This window comes from Balaenoptera borealis (genome assembly GCF_965194805.1).
Source record: "Balaenoptera borealis genome assembly, chromosome: 14".
Classification (NCBI taxonomy): domain Eukaryota; kingdom Metazoa; phylum Chordata; class Mammalia; order Artiodactyla; family Balaenopteridae; genus Balaenoptera; species Balaenoptera borealis.
Window position 1 is genome coordinate 85,194,815 of NC_138875.1, and position 6,000 is coordinate 85,200,814.

General features: G+C 50.4%; 1 protein-coding gene across 5 annotated transcripts in view; it reads right to left on the reverse strand.

The window, feature by feature from the left end:
• Nucleotides 1-1,186, reverse strand: part of SBNO1 (strawberry notch homolog 1) — a 59,525-nt gene extending 58,339 nt beyond the window's left edge. For all 5 annotated transcript variants that reach the window (XM_082353845.1, XM_082353844.1, XM_082353842.1 and 2 more), the window contains exon 1: nt 1,023-1,186. The gene's annotated coding sequence lies outside the window, so the exon portion shown is untranslated. The remainder of the gene's footprint in view (nt 1-1,022) is intronic.
• Nucleotides 1,187-6,000: the final 4,814 nt, after the last annotated feature.

A 6,000-nucleotide genomic window follows, 5' to 3' on the forward strand; every position in this document is an offset into this window, starting at 1 on the left:
TTCTCGCCCGTTCTTTTCCCACGTTTCTCAACCAGCGACTCCCCAAAACAAAAGCCTCCCACAGTAAACGGAGCACGCACATAAAAAGAGCTTCTCTGTACGAGGATCAAGTTAGTGGTCCGCAAACATTAACCAAACAGAAACACAAAGCCGGGGTGGAAAGGGGAGGAGCTGGATGCCAGGGTCAGGAAAGAAACAATCACAAGGGTTCAGGCACATCCAAATCTCCTCAGCGGTTAAACCGACCCCAAACCACTTCTGGGAAACCACCAGCATACACTGGTTTGGGGAACTTTAGATGCTCGTTACGCCAAACACTCTCAAAGTAAGCCAATTTCCAACCGCCTTTCCCCTCCACATAGATGCTTACTTAGGATCCAGGAGGCGAGCGAGCGAGCTCGAGGCAAAATTAACCTAATCACCGGGTGAGGCGTGAAGGTGGCCCCACGTGCCCCACGTACCGTCCCCATCGCCCCGACACCGAGGTAATCAGCAAACTGCAGGTGCGGGGGTCCAGATCTGGGGCGACCCTGTCGCCTCCCGCACTCGCCCTGAACCGGAACAATCGTCCGGGAGGAGGACTTCTGAAGGATTACGGAGCTCACTTTCCTGAGGGGCCGGGACCTCGCAGCCCCCGGGTCGAGCCGCGGAAGCAAGGGGGGGGGAACGGCCCAGTCGGAGTCGGAGCCGGCGTCCGCAGACGCTGCCTCCTCGGCCAAACGGGGTGCCTCCGGCCCGGGACAGCGGGGCCCCCGGGGCCCGAGAGCCCCACGCGCGGCGACCGCAGGGCCCGGCGCTGACGGGCGGAGGAAGCGAGCGCGGCGGGGCTGCCGCCGGGACCGTGCCCCCGAGGGCCCCCAGGGCGCGCAGCTGAGGGGGCTGCGAGGGGCGAGAGAGGCCTCAAGCCGGGGTGAGGTGGCGGCCCCCCCAGCCCGGCCCCGCACGGCCCCCTGAGGAGGGTGGGAGTGGGAGGCTGTCCGGGAGGAGTGTAGAGGTAGAAAAGGGCTAAGGAGAGGACTTACTTTCCCCGCGGGATCCGACGCCGGAACAGCTTCTCCGGGTGGCGAGAGCTTGAAGAACCAGAGGCGACTGGAGCGGAGGCGGCGGCGGTGGCGGCGGCAGCAGCGGCGTCCGGCTCTGCCTACCTCCCCGCCGCCATCTTGACGCCCCTCCCCCCCAGCCCCCCAGCCCCGCCCCGCCGGGAGGGGGTGGGGCGACGGATGAGGCGCCGCGCGCACGCAGCGCGCGCCGCACGCCCCACGTGACTTCCTCCCTCCCCCACCCCACTCCCCAGCGCCCCTCTCCGCCCCGCCTCCCTCCTAGGTGGAGGAAGATGATTCCCCCCCCATCTTGACCGCCCCCTGCCTTCGCCGCCAAGCACGGACTCCGTCGCTCCTGCCGACCCGGTATCAGTGGTTGGATCCAAGGGAATTCCGGAACCCAAACCGTCCATTACCGCGGCTCCGGGGTGGGCGAGGGGTGAGGGGGCCGGGTTTCCGAGGAAGGGGGAGGGGGGAAGACGAAGGCCGCCTAGGAGAGTCACGTGTCTACTGCTTCCGCCGGCGCTCGAAAGACCTCGCGAGAGTTCCGTTCCTCCTCCCTTTCTCCCTCGCAGGCTGTCGGGAAGAAGGTCCGTGATCTGGGTTGCCACCAGGAGGTCAACCGGTGGGTCGGGCGCATGCGTCCCACACCTGCTTTCAAAGTCAGGCTAGGAGGGGCCCGAAGCTGTTTTCAAAACCTTTTCGGTGTGTGGCTTTGGGCCAGGAAGTTACTTAGTGGCGTCTCTTGTCACTTTGAAAGCTCGTTACCTTAGTTAAATCTAGAAAAAAATATTCGCATACTCATTGCTTGTTAGGCTTGCTCAAAGCACTTTATTCAATGTGAAACCGCAAGTAACTCGGAGCCCCTCGGCTGGTCCACTGCCATATTCAGATCCTAAGGAGTGAGAGCGCAGTCAGCCCCACTTCTTTTTTCTTCACACACACCCGGTAACCTGAACAAACTATTGCTCTCAATTAATGATTGCTACAGATCTGTCGCTACTACCTCTCACTTCCTTATTTTCATATTCTCCATTATGATCATTATTATTGCTACTACTACTAAGTGACCTGACAAAGAATAAACAAATTAACTTCTTGGTAACCCTTTTGTAAAGTCATTCTGAGAATGCTCTTTGAATCCCTTGCTTAGGTAATGGGCACGCCTGGGTGATTCTTGCCCCCTACCGGCCGCGCTTCGCACTCGCCTTGAGCTCAAAGCAAACCTATGGTTTGGTTAACTTGGAGGTTAAGGTGTGAGCTCTTCAAGAGACAGTGTGGGGCTGGGGGAGAGGAAAAAAAATGTAGTCATGGCAAGAATAATTATGACTCTTCCAACATTGTGTTTATATACATGAATATGTATTATATATGTATACATGTAAACAGACACCTTAAATTGCAGATTTGCTAATCACTGTACCTCCATTATTTCGTTTAATCCGTACACACACAAACCTATAAAGGTAAAAAAAATAAAAATAGTTCCATAAGAACAAGGCCTTGGGGACTTCCCTGGCGATCCAGTGGTTAAGACTCTGCGCTTCCACTGCAGGGGCACAGGTTCAATTCCTGGTTGGGGAACTAAGACCCCGCATGCTGCTTGGCATGGCCAAAAAAAAAGAACCATGGGAGACCAAGGCCTTCATCTGTCTTGTTCACTACTTTCCCCTAGCCTAGTTTATGGTCTAGTGTAGATGACAGCAAACAAGCAATTGTCACATTATAAAAAGAGAAAGAATACAGCAAAAAAACTAAGACATTGTATTGATAGTTAATGCATCAGTGTCTTTGGAGCTTGGTTGGAGCAATTCAGTTTCCAAGTGGCCCCCAAACTCTAGTTGTACACCGGAACTAGATGAGTCCTAGATTCTGAAGACAGAGGTCTAACCTAGGAACTCCCACCTTTTGAGGTACTTTCTGAGCATCTAAGCCAGATCCTTGCCACCATCTCTGCATAATCTCTTTACCTTGAACCAAAGTAAAAGATGGTGTTTCAGGGGATATTTATAATATAACTGCACATATGCACACAAATGTTATGCACAAGGTCATTCATTGCAGCAGCATTTGTAGAAGGAAAAGATGGGAAACAACTTTAATGTCTTTGAAGAAAAGACTAATTAACTAAACTATGGTACTTTCCTACAGTGAAACAGTTGTTCAAAAGAATGAAGCACCTCTGGGACTTCCCCAGTGGCACAGTGGGTAAGAATCCTCCTGCCAATGCAGGGGACATGGGTTTGATCCCTGGTCCAGGAAGATCCTACATGCCATGGAGCAACTAAGCCCGTGTGCCACAGCTACTGAAGTCCGTGTGCCTATAGCCCGTGCTCCACAACAAGAGAAGCCACCACAAGGAGAAGCCCGCACACCGCAACAAAGAGTAGCCCCCGGTCGCCACAACTAGAGAAAGGCTGCACGCAGCAACGAAGACCCAACACAGCCAAAATAAGTAAATAAAATTTAAAAAAAAATAGAATGAAGCACTTCTGTCTATGAGAATATATATTTTGCTTGCATGTTCGCGTGGAGCATCTCAGAATGACAACACAAGTAGCAGTTGTATCAGGGGATGGGAACTGAGAGACTGAGGGTCAGAGGCAGGAGGAAGACTTACTAGCTGCGTCCAGAACAGAGATACTACTGGAAGCAGATAATTCAGAAAAATCCATATTCGGGCATGGTATTGACTCCCCCCCCATTCAGGGGGGGCTATTTATATTTACACTACACTTCTCATTTCATTCAACTAATATTTGAGCCAGATACCGTGTTAGAGGTATTGTGTTAGGGACACAAGTTTAAGAAAAACAAGGGGGATGTGAGGGATGGTGCCTGCTCTTGAGATAAATGCCCTTACAGTCTAGTGGGCATTAATCCCAAAATTACACAAAATGTAAACTTGTAGCTGTGACAATGCTACATAAAAGCTAACAGAGCCTATTATAGAGTAATTTGACCTCATCAGGGAAGTCAAAAAAGTCTTCCTTGAGAGAGCAATAACCCAGATGAGATTTGAAAAGTAGGTGTTAACTACGCAAAGTGAAGGGAGAACTGCACTTGAGAAAGAGGAAACAGCACATGCAAATGTTCTGAAACAGGAGCGAAGCAAAGAGAAGGGACAGTAACGAAGCAAGTGCACCAGGGACTTCCCTGGGTGGCCCAGTGGTTAAGACTCCACAGTTCCACTGTAGGGGGCACGGGTTGGATCCCTGGTCGGGGAACTGAGATCCTGCACGATGGGGCCAGAAAACGAAAAAAAAAAAAAAAACACACACAAAGCAAGTGCACCAGTTGTTAAGATAATGTTTCTCAGCTCCAAACCCAAGCATCTATGCTCTGCTTTGTGATGCACTGCAGAACTACGTTTCTGCTTTGCCAGCTGTTTCAGAGCCACTAGGCTGGAGCAGGAAAAAGTTTCCTGTGAATGTCATCCCAGCAACACCTCTTCACCCTGGCACGTGCATTTCCCTCCAAAGTGATACCACAGCAGCTATATCAGTTTGCAGTTTTTCCCACACTTACAGAGCTGGCCTCTTCACACCAAACTCTCCTCTCAGACACGAGGACCAGTGAGAGCATCTGCGGGGTCACCCTCCAAGCTCAGAGACACTAACACCAGTTGAGCAGAACCCCCTCCTTGGAGTTTCAGCAACATGGGGCCCCTCTTCTACATTTCTAAGTTTTTTTTTTTCTAAATATTTACTTAGCTGCCTTGGGTCTTAGTTGCGGCATGCAGGATCTAGTTCCCTGACCAGGGATCAAACCCGGCCACCTGCATTGGGAGCGTGGAGTCTTAACCACTGGACCACCAGGGAAGTCCCCATTTATAAGTTTAAATTACACCAACCCCTTCCCTTTGTCCCCTTAGCCTGAGTGGTGAGAATTGCTTTCCACAGTTGCAACGTCTGTGATGCCTTCAAGTTCTCTCTTTACCCTTTCAGTTACCTAGTTCACCAGTTTATACCTAGTTAACAATTTTTTTTTTTTTTTTTTTGCCACACTGCGCGGCTTGTGGGATCCTAGTTCCCCGACCAGGATTGAACCCAGGCCCTCGGCAGTGAAAGCAGGGAGTACTTAACCACTGGAATGCCAGGGAATGCCCAACAATTTCTTATCTTAAATTTTCCTCATTAAATAACTGGTGTGGTATCTGCCTTCTGTCTGCACCTTGATTGATATAGCAAGTAAAAAGGAGTTACTAGTAGGATTGCAAAAAGTAGATAAAGATCATTCTCAAAGAGCCTTTTATAACTGAGTTTGGACTTTATTCTGTAAGCTACAAAGAACTCAGAAGCCTGTTATTCAGAGAACTGCCATGGTTCGATATGCATTCTAGAAGAATCACTCTGGAAGCAGTGCAGCAGTTGGATCTAAGAACTGGGCTGCAGGTACAAAGACCAGACAGGTCGAGAGGAGAGGAGAACAGAACCTGAACTGGAGCAAAATTGTTGAGCAATAGAAGAAGGCCAAGTGCCATTAGCTGAAACACTGACCTCAGGAAGACAAACAGGTCTAAAGAGGAAGATAATGAGTTCGGCTTTAGATAGGAGGAATGCTTTGCTTACCTATTGTTAGGTAAAAAATGACCCCCAAATGTAACGACTTAACACAACAACTGCAATGTTATTCTCATGATTCTGCAAGTTGGGCTGGGCTCAGCTGGACAGTTCTTCTGGTTTTGCTAACAGTCACTTGTGTGACTGTATTCAGCTGGTGGATCGGCTGTGGGCTGGGCTCAGCTGGGATGCTGGGACAGCTGTATTTCTCTCTCTCAAAGTGGTCTCTCCAGCAGCCTCTCCATGGTTCTTGTACTGTGGCTCAGGACTCCCAAGAACATGAAAGCAGAAGCTTCTAGCCTTTCTTAAATTTTAGGCTTTCAAATGACACAGTGATGTTTCCACCATATTCTGTTGGTTAACAAGGCCAAATAGGACTCAAGGAAAGTCACACAAGG